At 39.6% G+C, this 13108-nt stretch overlaps 1 pseudogene; it reads right to left on the bottom strand.

Moving 5' to 3' along the window:
* Positions 1–6902: 6902 nt before the first annotated feature.
* On the bottom strand, positions 6903–7048 carry LOC121924506 (annotated as a pseudogene).
* Between the last annotated feature and the right edge of the window lie 6060 nt (positions 7049–13108).

Raw genomic sequence — 13108 nt, 5'->3', positions numbered from 1 at the left:
TTGGTCAGCAATGGATACAGTGTATAAATACTTTATTAATTACATAATTTAACAGTTTTTTTAGTTTCTTTTTGTAATTGTTTCTCTATAGCTTTATATATGTTTCCATACAGACTAAGTTCTCACAGAACCTTTATTAAACTTTTGTATCTTATAACCCTTCTGGTTACCTGTGACTCCACTAGTCACCAAATAGTATGTCTCCCGCAGGACACCACATCAGTTTATTTAAAGATATTTCATTCCTTTCTTGGGTACCTAAAACCTTTTCTGATTGCCCCTCACAGAAGCCTCAATGGCTCTTCACCCTTCAGGGAACAATAAACATTAACCATGTTCAAACCTGCTCCTCCCTCTTATATACTCACTCCTGGGAGCAGCCCCACTTTTTTCTGGCTTTGATTCCATTGGCTCGTGCCTGTTGTCTCAACAATAGGTTCTAGGTTAATTAAAGTGGACTTTTCAACCCAATTCTCTGTGTCTAGTCTCACTATTCTATGGTCACTCAGCGGTTTATTTACTGATTGATTGAAATAAATAAATAAATAAATGTTTGCTCACTTACTCAGGAGTTTATTACATGATAATGTTATACTGCAACTGCTGCATTAGACCTGTCTTTGCCTAGAGTTTATCACATGACATTGTGGCTCTTTTGACACTATATGATGCTGTATTGCTGTTAGGTAAATCAATTCATTCCCTATTGGAAAGAAATCTGTTAATAACTGCCTATTCTGCATGTGAATGTCTCATTCCACATCACTGTGATATTGAGAGGACAGGGGGCACACTATGGATACACATTACTTGCTGCTCTCTTGGGTATGCTCTGAGGATTTCTAGCAGGTAAACCTCAAAACTATTTCCAACAGATGGACTAGGTGGACACCAGGATTGCCAAGAGTTCCCAAGGAAACTGCTGTGCGTGCATTCTCAGTTTTCCTGCATGCTTTTAAAACCATTTTTTTAAAAAAAATAAGAACCAGAGTAGCACAATAGCACAATTCTGATTCAGTTTCCTACACACTCTGCCCATTCACCTTTTATTATCATGTAATGTATATAATCATATATAAAAATTAACCCCCAAAAATCTGAGTCAACTTATCCATGGATCAGTGTAAATACTGTAATTTAACTCTTATTTTTTTTTAAAAAAAGAACCATCCTCTGGTGAAAAGCAAGAGTATAATCTGTCCTAGAAGCACTGAACCCCACTAGTATCTCATCCATCCAGCCTTAAAAGTGAATACAAAGAGTTATGTCTGCTGGATTTTTGACATTGTTTTGCTTTGCTTCATCCTTTAGAGATCATTTGGTATATGCCTCTAAATTTTACCCTCAGCTTATCCACGGGTCATAGCAAAATCCATAATGCTGACCGCAAAACTTGCCCTTGACTTATACATGAGGTCAACTTATAGTCGAGTATATATTTTTCACGTTTTTCCCCCAAGTAAGTTTCCCATTTAGAACCGTTCCTTCAGCCACAGTTATTGCCTTCCTGTTATTGGGTTCCTGTTACCTGGATGCCCTATTTCCTTCTTTCATGTCTTCATCATTCCCCATGGAGGTCCTTCTCCTCCTAGAACCTGCTAATACTGAATAAGACCATTGTTCCACATAGCTCAAAACTGTGTTCACACATCAGTAGTAACCTCACACCCTATTCAGGCACCAATCTATCCCAGCTCTACCTGGGCATCGAACAAAATGAGCCAGTGACATTTTATACTCAAAATATGCTTTACCCTTAAGATAAGATACAAATTATATATATTATAAAAAGTTGAGTCCACAAATGTATGCAAATAAACCAACCAGTAGCACATAGGGTACAGTCTTAATATGGGTTGACCATGCTAACAATACATGCAGGACTGAAAGAGCGTATATATTCATGGACCATGCTATTGTAGCCCCAAGGCTTTTGAGAAAGTGTTTTGCACATGTCTAGAGAAAAGTTCTTTTTATCTCATAGTATGCCTGAAGATTCCCTCTTGCTCTTTCTTGTATGCTCATGGTTTGTATTTGACTCTTGTTTCAAAAAGAAAACATAAATCAATGTATTGCCTATGGGCTCATCAGTGTGAATGTGAGTTATATGGCTTGGCTGTTCTAAAGACTCTGTGCCTACATTTCATATCACAAACCTTAAAATAACCCAGTATAAAATAATAAATATTACTCATGCATGCTTCCTGCTATAATTCATCTGAGCTATAGTCTAAGAAATGATCACTTCATACAGAGTTCTCAATTTATCAGGCTACTTCCATTCAATTAAGCCTTGTGTTCTGATGGGATTACTATTCCACATATAATTCTTTTAATTCATGATAATGGGTACAGCTGAGCATTAAACGATCTATATCACTAGTCCATTGTCAAGATGTCTTTTATTCTTTAATGAAATAAAACATTATAAATTAAGCCTGTTAAATGCTAAGCTTAGTGGGGAAACAGATTGTTTTAAAAAGAGTTATATTTTTGATATTAAAGAAGCAAACAGCCCAGGAGAATATTGAAATAAACCCACTGTTCTGTGGGGCAGAAAGTGAAGAAATTGATATGGAGTGAGATACTAGCACTGCACCTGGTTGACCCAGCTTGATATCCACGAATGACTTGCAACATGTCTGCTAGATATGTACTGGACAGTGCCACATAAAAATGGTTCCCTTCAGGTTTTATGAAATCAAGGAATAGCAGTATCTGTAGGAGACAAATGCTAGCATGTTGTTGATTTACAGCTCCTAACAGAAAAATAACAGAATAAAGGTGAGGAATTATGGAAGTTGTAGCCCAAAAGCATCTGGAGGACCACAATTGCATACTCTGTTTCAGAGCTTCTGTGTACAATAATTTCCCAACCGGATGTGGATGGGTTAATAGGTGTAAGCTGGCATTCTGTATTGTAATTACAGATTTGTAACGGAGAATTATAGATCCAAATTGCTTCATATTCAGTTATACTACATGTTTAAGATCATGACATTATTGCTATAATCATGAATGTCCTCAAATCCCATCTTAAACTCCAGGGAGCTGCTCTGCGTGAAAGAGGTCTGTTTTGCTAGTGACTGGGGCACAGCAAGTTGATATCTGCCAAAGATCTTTAGTGCAACAAACAAGTTGCAAGTCCTCATGACACTGTGGGTCATTAGTGGCAGGAGGCTGGAAATGTCATCCTGCTATGCCCCAGTCACTAGCTGAACAGACTTCTATTGCTCAGAGTGGCTGCTGGCTGTTAAGGAAGATTAGGGTGTGGTCAGGGCATGTTAAAATAGTTATGCATTTTTAACTAAGACAGAGCTATAATATCTTGGTCATATCTTGTAAAGGGCAAGTATAATGTACACTTTTGCTTTTAAATCTCTAGCAATGGGAAGCTTATTGGCCACTCAACTATTGGACAGATGTATCAAGTATTTGGAAAAGTTGACCTAGAAAATTATAACTTAGAATTCACCTATAAATTCCCAAGTGACTCTTACACCTCTGAGAACTTTTAGTTTGGAATGACCTATTAGGAGCCATCTCAATATAATGAGCCCTGCCCACAACACATACTTTTGAGCAACTCACTGGGGTAAATTCCCAAGCACCACTAGCAACAGCACAACCAGCAGCAGCACCACATATTTTACAGTGCAATCCCTTAAAAGTTTATGGCTTGCTGATTACTGTAAAGAAAACCTGCAAACAATTAATTTCAGCAAAATCAAAAGTATGTTTTTTACCAAGAGTTCTTCCCTGACTAAATGGGTCATAAATGGAAAAAACATTGAACAGCTTAGATGGTTTACATGCTTAGGTTTCGTTTTTCAATCCTATGGCATTTTGATAACCCATCAGACTTTTGCTATTCAGTCAGCATCTAATAGTAAAAAAGAAGAAGCCATAGTCCCCCCCTTAAAAAAAATACTAAAGGGGGAGGGGGACAGTTTCTGCTGCACCCAGGGTATTCCAGGCCAGGATATGTCACAACTGCTGTTTGGCATCCCATTATGGATTCTGGGTTTTTCTTCAGCCATGGACCAAATACTTTCTGCTCTTCTGTGACAATTGCTCTATGTACCAAACAGTGTGCTGTCAGTAGTCTTACAGACCGAAACTGGCTGTTCTTCAGTGGAATGTACTGTTTCATATTGGGTACTAAGATACCGGCTAAAACTTTTTTATGTGAGATCCAAATCAGGTTATATGCATCTTTGTCAAAAAGACAACTTTACTAGCAGGCGGTATAAATTCTTCAGAGACAAATTATAGAGAATAGTTTTCTCTGACAACTTCCTTTCCACACAAGACATTTCTACGGCAAAATTTATTCTTGCTCACCAGGTTACAGACATAGAAATGCAATATTCTCTTGCACCACCTGCTCTTCAATTAATTTAGGGCTGTCGTTTAATATTGATAGGGTGCTAACTATTTTGAAAATTTGACCATCTCTAAATGCCATATGGTTTTTACTAAAGCTCATCTTAATGTCATAATTTCTGCTGTGCTACATGGTCATTTTCAGGGAATCCCTTACAAAAAACATGTTTGTAATTTTTGTTGTTTGTTGTTTTGTAATTTTTTACAAAGATGAGAGATCAAGATAAATTATACACTCCCCCACCCCCTTAAATAAATTCCCTGGAAGGCCCTCTGAATGGTATTTGGTTTATTTATTAGAAGATACAAAAATGTGTAACAGAAACTGTTGCAAATTACTGTTCTCTGTTGCTAAGACTCATACAATTATGACTCAGATGCATACATAATATTTGGGTTTGTTTTCTTTTAAATGATATTAAATGTACTCAATGTTTTGTTTTATTTTAAATCTTACTCTTGACATTACCCTTGTTTATTTTATACTGTTTATCTTTTTATCTTTTTTTTTTTTTGTAAATACGGCTTTTTTAATTTCATGTTCTTCCATATCTGATTTTTTAAAGCTAATTTTCTCTGCTTTTTTATTCTTTCTTATCAAGAACCAACTCAAAATTTTTTAAACCGGGTGTGTTGGGCAAATAGATGTGCTACTATCTGATGTTGTGTCATCCAGTTAACTGCCTTATCAGGGATTGGTTACTGTGTTTGTATCCTAAACAATCAGGAATCAGGAAACAAACCTCCTCTGAAGGAACATGCCAAGCAAAACCCATAATAATTTCACCTTAGGGTCACCATATGTTAGAAACAGTGTGAAGGCATATAACAACAGCATATATGATATAGAACCCACCTGGAGATCAGAATCTTTCCAAAAAAACTGTATCACTGACTGAGGGAGTATCTGCACTGTAGAAATAATGCAGTTAGACACCAGTCTAACTGCCATGGCTCCATCCTACAGATTCCAGGGATTTGTAGTTTTGTGAGGTAACAGCACTCTGTGTGAGAAGACTAACAACCTTGCAAAACTACAAATAGTAAGATTCCATAGGATGGAACTGCTACATTTTCAAAACTTTTCCACAGCAGTATTAAAATTGTTAAAATTACTCTTAAAATAATGAAGTTAGTGAATGATTTCATCCCTCTTTGATCCCTATGAAAAGGTATCCAATAAAATATGTGGCTTTCATTTACCCCTTCATTGTATCTTGCATACATCCTTTTCAAGAAGCTTGGTTACTCAATCTTCACAACAAGATAATATAACCATTCAGCTTACTCAGACCATGTCTAAATACAGTTTGATTTAGTCTGAATTTTAACATTTTAATGTACAATTTACATTTAATGTACATTTTACATTTTAAGAAAAACAAGGATTTATTGTCTGAACAATAAACTTTTCTTTCTTCAAATGTAAAACCTCACAGTGGCCTTGGAAGCATAACACATGCCTCGACTCCACCCTCAGGGCACCGTGACACCATGCACTGCTGCACATGGTGCATAGCATCACAGAGCTCCTCTGGCACTATGTCCACGTGATGCAGCCCCAAAGGAGTGCCTTAAAGCCATGGCTCCACAGCTGTCACATCCTTTCCAGTTTGCCAAAAGGACCCACTTTTTGCACCCTCGAAAGGCCAGATGAGGGCTACAGCATAAGGTTGCCACAGCCCCAATCTGATGCACCTGAAGGCAGCTACAGGCTGCCCCTTAGGGGCAGTCTGCACAGCCCAGTATTTGCCTTTTTTTTTTTTACAGTCACAATATATACCTTTTCTTTAAAGGAGGAAAGTTAATTTTCAGACAAAACAAAGCATAGATGCAATCAAACCCTCACAATAGTTTATAGAAGAGCTTGGAGTTCTAATGATAGACAGTATTCTACAACTTCCTTAATGCCACATTGAACTCCTATCCTAACTGCTGGTCTGCTACCTATAAACAGAATTTATTTCTATGTTTAAAAGAGTTGAAACATAATGTTACAGAATGTTATTTCTCCCAAAGACTATCAAGATCCTTATTGTGCCATTTAAACTAGGTTGAACGGATTAGCCCCTAGAATTACAAAACATGTTACAATGACTTTCGCTTTCATCTCACCCTTATGGCTACATTAAGAGATAATTTTGTTCAATTAATTCTAGTCAGTTAATATTTCCTCTATAAATGTAGCTGATAGGTTTACAAGGACCACAATAAAAATATTGGACCTGATTTTTCTTATACTTGAAGTTTGTAGCCCTTAAGTAAGAGAGTCTTGCCTGCTTTATATTGTTATCTTTGTGTGATGTGTATGCATTTAAGAAAAGAACCCCAACCTAAACCATGATATGTCATTTTGGCCATTGAATTTGATGTAAATTTATCCTAGCCTAGGCCTGTTGATTAGGAGGTGGAATCACTCAGTCATTTATGTTATATTGTTGATTTTCGGACTAGCTGTGTGTAAAGCCAGAGACAGGACAACTGTGGTATCTGATGACACTCCAAATAGTTTAAGACAATAATGTAGCCTTAAAGGCAAAGTGTAACCCTATAAAGTTACATTCTGTAGATACTCATGTACAAGTCTAGAAATTTTAGTGAAAAAATTGACCAAAAACCCTGATACTACACTTGATCTTAGCCAAAAAGGCCGAGAAGCTGGGTCAACTTACCCACAGGTGAATGTAAAGTACCATACTTTAATTCTTTCATAAAAAAGGGGGGGGGGACGATTGCATCCCCTCCCACAAAGTGGAGCCAAACGAGCTCTCTGGTTTACTAGAGAGCAGGCGGTAATGAAACAAGTGGGATGTAGACTAGAGCGATGATGGCAGAAGACTTGGAGCAAGTCCGACCGAACATGAGCTAGAGGCCATTGGAAGGTCTATGCCATGGCAACTGTGGCAGTGAAGAAACTATATTCTCTGCCACCATATTGATACCCAACCATGAAATAATGAGACCAGACACATAAATTGAATGAATAAAGGGCCATTTATTTGACCTATAATCTGTTTAAAGCTAAGCACTTGTGAACTTCAACCTTAACTTCAAACTCTGAGCAAATTGATTGAAGTGAAAAGCCTGGTGCGGGTCCAGCTGAAGCCAGGTGTCAGTCCTAGACTTCCTCTTCAGCATTCCCTTTGGGCACAAACACCGAACCCCGAGGTAAATCCGATGATTCAGATTGCATCCTCAGCTCAGTCCTAGGAAGGTAAACATAAGGCACACTCCCCCAAACCCCCACAAATTTGTAAGGTTGAGCAAAACCCCATGTCTACCCCAAAGGCAGGTTCTCTCACAACTCCACGCCCCTTAACGTGTAAAGCTGATCAAGAGCCTAACCTTTCACCACAAAGGGGTGCCAATGGTGCGTACCAAACAGTTCTTTAACCCCATATGGGCCAGTGAAATTTATTTAACAGCCACCCAAAGCCAATTACCAATCCCAGCATACAGTATGAGGTAGGCAAAAAGCCCCGGGAAAAGGGGAGAAAATTTCTACCCGGTCCTGAAGTGACCAACAAAGTTCATACTGCATTTAGGGTGGAAGGGTGGAAAAGAGGCAGGATGGGGGTGTACTGTCCTTATATACTGACTCCGCCCCCCATCACATGCCTCAGCTTGGTCCATTGGACCTTGCTTATCTTAAAAATTCTGGTCTCTATCATGGAGGGTATCAAAGCTCCACCCTCCCTCAAGGCTCTGCCAATCGTCCTGGTGTGAAATATCTGCACAGTATCACCCAGCAGAGCTGTCCTGAATGGTCAGGGGTCATTTACACTCTGGCCCACAAGAGAAAAATAAAAACCACTCAACAGCTTGCTGTGAAGAATTTGCAAGACTCTTTGCAGACAAAATAGCTCAGATCCACTCTGACTTGGATGCTAAACAGGTCAAGTGGATGTAATCTTGGCACTTGTTTGTCCTGTTTCATTGGATAGGTTTCAGTCTGTACAGCCTGACGATGTGGACAGGATCTTTGGAGAAGTAAGGGCCACTACATGCATATTGGTTCCTTGCCCTTCTTGGCTCTTGGAAACAGCTAGAGGTGGACTGGCTGAGTGGGTAAGGAGACTGGTAAATGCCTCGCTGCAGCAAGGCAGATTTCCATCCTGTCTAAAGGAGGCTGTGTTTAGGCTGTTACTGAAAAAGGCTTCCCTGGATCCCACCATTCTAGATAACTATTGGCCAGTCTCTAACATTCCATTCTTGGGCAAGGTTCTGGAGTGGGTTGTGGCCTCTGAGCTCCAGGGGTTTCTGGATGAAACAGATTATTTGGATCCATTTCAATCTGGCTTCAGGCCTGGCTATGGGACAGAGACAGCCTTGGTTGCCCTGGTGGATGACCTACGAAGGGAACTGGACAGGGGAGTGTGTTCCTGTTGGTTCTCCTGGATCTTCCAGCAACTTTCAATACCATCAGTCATGGTACCCTTCTGGGCTGTCTCTTTGAGATGGGTCTTAGGGATACTGTTATGCAGTGGTTCCAGTCTTGCTTGAAGGGACAAACACAGAAGGTGGGGTTGGGGGCTCCTGTTTGACTCCTTGGCCATTGACCTATGGGGTCCTGAAGGGTTCTGTTCTGTCCTCTTTGTTATTTAACATTTACATGAAACTTCTGGGAGAGGTCATCCTGGGTCCATTTTACTTGTGGGAGCGCCTTCCTCCGTATAATCCACCCCGCTCACTCAGATCCTTTGCAAAGAACCTACTGCAGCCAAGGAGGACTAGGTTGGTTGCAGTTATCCAAAGGGCCTTCCAGGGACATAGCAAGGATTTTGGAAAGGGAGGTCCAGACTAAGTGCCACCATATATTTTGTAATTAGATTAGGTTTGGTTGATATTATTTTTAACATTAATTAACAGAAGGGGGTCTGGACCCCACAGACCCCCCTCCCCTTGGCTAGGTCACTGGGCCTTCCCACCTGCTGCTTCTAAACTATGGAACGAACTGCTGGAGGAGATCCATCATATTACCACTCTTGAAACCTTTAAAAAGGCCATCAAGATGGATCTCTTCCTGAGGGCCTTTCCAGACTAACCTCCCCTTCCACTGATATAGATAGCTTCTGTCTGTCCCAAGAAGATGTCTCGTCTCAAGTATGCTTACTTTTGAGTAATTTTAACCAGTATTTTATATTGTTGTTGTTTTGTTTTTGTTATGTTTTTAAGTTAGGTAGGGAGGTTGGGGGGAGAGGAATATGTCGTGTTGGTTTAATATGTACTATGTGTTTTATTGTTATTTTGTGTCATTGTAACCTGCCTCAATCCATAGGGAGAAGTGGGATATAAATAAAATGTATCATCACCATCATCATCATCATCATCATCATCATCATCATCCAGAGTTTTGGGGTGTGGTGTCACCAGTATGTGGATGACACTCAGCTCTCTCTCTCGCCATCTGATACCAAGGAAGCTATCTCTAAACTGAACCAGTGTCTGCTGTCTGTAATGGACTGGATGAGGGCAAACAAGTTGAAGCTTACATCCAAGAGTATGACCTACATCCAAAAGTATTAAAATAATTGGCAAATGTAATATCAGACACATTGGTGTGGTGAATAGAACCTCAAGTTGACCAATGAGAAGGCAGCTAGAGCTCAGCCAATCAGGGGCTGGCTGAAGAATTGAAAGATTCCATGTGACAGTTGGTTTGTTTGGTTAGGATTGAGAATTCTGAGGGTGAAGATTCTGACAGTTGTAGGGGAACAGTTAAGCCTGAGAGAGGGTGTGTGTTCCGGGAGTTCTTGAGGGAACAGAGTTGTTGATAGACCACGGAAGGGTCTGATAAGTCCAAAGTGGGACAGTGTTAGGTACAAGCCAGACTCTGAAACAGGAGTTTTGTCAGTTTGTATTCAGAAAGATAATAGTGTCTTTGTGGCTGAGTTAATATTAAGAGTAAAATAACAACTTGTACCTAAGGCCTGGAACAGACAGGCCTTTGAGGTGCCCTCGTCATGTGTGAGGGCTGCCTGGTGGGCGGAGTGCCCACACACCTGGCAGCCCTTGCACGTGACAAGGGTGCTGCAGCTGCAGAGGACCCAGCGGATGCAGAGTGTACTGGTGACATTGCAGCTGCACCTCCTCCAAACGGGGTGGCGCAGTTGTGATGTCACCACAGCGTTGCTGGCAATTTATGGCACGGAATTGTGCTGCAAAAAAGGAGCCCCTTCCCGGTGCTTCTTTTTTGCGCCACAGGAGTGCTGTGCAATTTGGTTGCTGCAGTGCTCCTGCAGAGCAAAGAGAGGTGCTGGGGACACGCCTCTTTCTGGTGGTTTGTACCCCACCTAAATAACCAAGTCTAAAGTAAGAAGTCAACAATAACAACTTTGAAACCAAGTTAAAGTTTATTTTCTTGCCTTACAATAAACTTTTGTTATTACTTAAGAAATATGTGGCTGGTGTTTTAAAATCAAACTACACTACCAAACAGTAGACACAGTGGTGTTGTCCATCAGAGGAGAGACTTGTGGATGGATGTCACATAAATTGGTGACAGTGGTGGGATAAAAGGCCCAGGGGGTTGTCATCAATAAAACTTAGTGTGTTACAATTGACAATAATTTTTGAGAATTCCTGGAGAACAGAAGACGTCCAGCAGACTGGAGAAGGGCAAACATTGTCCCCAGCTATAAAAGGGGGGAAAAAGAGGATCCAAACAATTATTGTTCAGTTAGTCTGACAGCAATACTAGGAAAGATTCTGGAGCAGATCATTAAACAGAGAGTTTGTGAACATCTAGAAGGCAATTCCATAATCACAAAAAGCCAACATGAGTTTCAGAGAAACAGGTCATGCCAGACAAATCTACTGTATATACACAACTATAAGTTGACCTTACATATAAGTTTTGGTTTATTAGGTTTATAGGTTTTGAGGCCAAAATTATGGATATTGATATGACCTGTGTATAAGTTGAGCGTAAAACACAGGGGCATGTGACAAAGGATCCAAAGGATGAAGCAAAGAAAACAATGCTAAACATCTTACAAAATTCCAACAGGCACAATTGTTTGTGATCGTACTAAAAGCTGGATGGATGAGAGAACAGAGAAAGGGTCAATGCTTCCATGACAGATTATGCTCTTACTTTTCACCAGGGCATGGTTCCTTTTTTTAAAATAAGAGTTAAAGTACAGTACTTACATTGACTTATGGATAAATCGACTCAGGTTTTAGTCAATTTTTTGACTAAAATTTCTAGACTTATACATGAATATATACAGTAATCTCTTTTTTTTAATAAAATGACCAGCTTGGTAGATGAAGGGAATGCTGTGGATATAGTATATCTTTATTTCAGTAAGGCCTTTGACAAGGTTTCCCATGACATTCTTGCAAACAAGCTTGTAAAATGTGGGCTAGACAAGGTAACTGTTACATGGATTTGTAATTGGTTGACTGGCCGAACCCAAAGGGTGCTCAACAATGGCTCCTTTTCATCCTGGAGAGAAGTGACCAGTGGGGTTCCACAAGGTTTTGTCCTGGGCCCAGGGCTATTCAACATATTTATCAATGACTTGGATGACAGAATTGGGGGCATACTTATCAAATTTGCAGATGACACCAAATTAGGAGGAATAGCAAATACCCCAGAGGACAAGATCAAAATTCAAAATGACCTGAATAGACTAGAAAGCTGGGCCAAAGCTAATAAAATGAAATTCAACACAGAGAAATGTAAGGTACTGCACTTAGGGCTAGGGTTGTCATATCTCGCTTTTAGCCAGGACAATCCCAGTTTTGGGGCCTTCGGATTGTCCCTGCCCGATTTTGCCAAGATGTCCCGGGCCCCAGGATTAAATTTAAAATTTAAAATAAATTAGCTTCTTGTGTCCCTAACTCCTACATGTGAGATGTTTCTAAAATTGACTTCAACTTTTTTTAAAGATAAGTGCCAGTTTGAATGTTTCTGTGGAGTAGCAGTTTCCCTGAACCTTTCTTTTCAACCAGCCATTTCCCGACTCAAAATTGTACATCCTAACTGAATTTTTATCTGCACTAGAAAGATGGAGCAGAAAGTGTAGAAAACCCCCTCTGCCAACACTCCATGGAAAATCTTTCTGGATTCTTCTACCTGGCACAGACTTTTCATAACTCCACCCCACCCCTGTGCTAAGGGAGGGGGAACCAAACCATCAGAAGCTATTATATGTGCTTTGATTATTATCTAACAGTTCACTTATAAAACTGTACTTCCCAGGTAAAACAATATTCTCTTCATTGTAATATAATTTTGTTCATGTCATCCATCCCCTTTCTATTATATAATGTAGATATATCATTCACATTTCCAAATAGAAATAAGTGGCAGCTCTCTTTAATGGGAGTTGTGACTAGCTCAGAAATCTAATTATCTAGTTAGTACTGAGAAAAAGCCTGGAAACCTACATGAAGAGCACAATTCAATTTAGAGCTTGAAACAAACAAATAGTTTCTTTTGTATATTTTTCTGTATACTGTTTAAATGCTATAAAATAAATATGTTTAAAGGTATACTTGCATTTGTGCTTGAAATGCAACGAAGTGAGAGTTTGAGTGAAGGCATTAGCACAAGGTTTTGCACAAAACATGAAGTCAACATGCAAAAAACACAGTGGCCAAAAAACCTCATGTGGCATCTCAATTTTGGGCAGAATCGAGCTCTAAAAGGGGTAGGATAATTAATTTAATTAATTATCAATTAAATTAAATTTATTTAATTTATATCCTGCCT

Source organism: Sceloporus undulatus, chromosome 2, assembly GCF_019175285.1.
Source record: "Sceloporus undulatus isolate JIND9_A2432 ecotype Alabama chromosome 2, SceUnd_v1.1, whole genome shotgun sequence".
NCBI classification, from domain to species: domain Eukaryota; kingdom Metazoa; phylum Chordata; class Lepidosauria; order Squamata; family Phrynosomatidae; genus Sceloporus; species Sceloporus undulatus.
The sequence above is the reverse complement of the archived record's forward strand: the minus strand, read 5'-3'. Positions and strand labels throughout refer to the sequence as shown.